This window comes from Nuphar pumila, chromosome 14 (genome assembly GCF_984573655.1).
Source record: "Nuphar pumila chromosome 14, dmNupPumi1.hap1.1, whole genome shotgun sequence".
In the NCBI taxonomy this organism is placed as follows: domain Eukaryota; kingdom Viridiplantae; phylum Streptophyta; class Magnoliopsida; order Nymphaeales; family Nymphaeaceae; genus Nuphar; species Nuphar pumila.
Window position 1 is genome coordinate 13,519,276 of NC_143262.1, and position 1,622 is coordinate 13,520,897.

The window sequence follows — 1,622 nt, forward strand, 5'->3', positions numbered from 1 at the left end:
TCTTCCTTGAGTCTTTTTTTGGGGTTTTCTGGGATTTCAGTTTCTCTGGGTTTTGTAGGAAATGGTAGGAAGAATGTGAGGGAGGGCGAAATTCAATTCAAAATGGATGCCCTAAGTGGTCTTTTGAACTTTCCGTAGCAAAATATCGGCGATATTTTTATGAGGACACGATATTTTCAAAAACTATATAATACCAAAAATATCGTAACGTTGTGAAAATATCATATATTTTGCTGCGATTCCTAGCCAGTTATATCTCGAAATCGCCTTATCACTTTCAAAAAGCATGTTGCAAGTGCTTTTTTTTTTCAATTTGTTGATGTGTTTATCGTTTTTTATTTGCTTAAAAAAATGCTTTGGATTGAATTAGTTCAACGAAAAAATCATGCAATATGAGTCGTTGTTTTGTTATCCCTTTAAAAACACATCTAAGAATGTAAATAAGCCGGGCTGAGCTTCATCTAGTAGGGCAAGTTGTGAATGTCACCTAGTTGATGGGAGATCATAAGTTCGAAACCCATGGGTAGCGTCCCTTACCTGCGAGGCCGAAGCTTGGAGTACTCCCTAGTGGACAAGGAGGACTTAAACGATTTTACCAATAGAAAGCCAGTCAATGTGTGGTGAATGATGCAGAGTTTGCCCTTGAATTAGATAAAAAAAGAAAGAAAAAACATTACCGAGTCTGACTTAACCAATAAAGGCAATGTTGGATCTGAATCCTATTAGCCAATTAGATATTTTCATATGTAATCGGGTTCGGCCTATATGAAATTTTTTAATTCAGTTTATATTCAAGGAGCTGCATATAAAATTAAAATATGATTATCAGTTGGATGATTATTTTTTTTATCAAGAGGGAATACCCTCTGACCTAAGATATGTATGTTTATTGTCATGTTCTAGTTGACCTTGAGTGCAATCATATTGCATAACAAAAGTGCGCCGTTCTACCTTATTATAACTTGAATTTCAAAAGATGATTGCACGCTTTTTTCTGCAAGTAGTAAGTGATTCAGGCCTAGGTGGGACCTAGAAAAATGTTATGGCAGCTTATGTATCATTTTTTATGTAAAAAAGTCAATGGACATGTGCTCATATCATAAAAAAAAGAGAGCTTGACACATGTCTACGTTAGAACTGAAGAGGGATACCCATCGAGACCCACGTAAGGGGCATGAACTAGGAGACCATCATGAGACGTCCTTTATTTTTAGAGGCTTCTTGGATCTTTCTTAAAATTATTTAATTATTAATTATCTAGAGTCTTAATTATTTATCTTTCTTAATTGTTTAAGAGTTTTAATTAATGTATGAGTCTTTGTAGAAATTAGTTTCTAGGAGTCTTTGTATTATTAAGTTTCTTATTGTTGGTAAGATTCTTTATGAAGTCACAATTAGTTTACGATTAGACTCTAACCCTTCACTCTATAAATAAAGGGTTGGGATTCTCTTTTTATGCATTCAATTATAAATTGAAGTTTTTCAATCTTTTTTTATCCCTCTAGTCGTCCCCCTCTCTCTGGACAATTCTCTATCTCCTTTTTCTCTGGTGCCCCTACCCTTTGATGTCTCTCGCTATTATTGCTCTCCCCTTTTACGCATTTCTCTCTCCCATCTTTAAG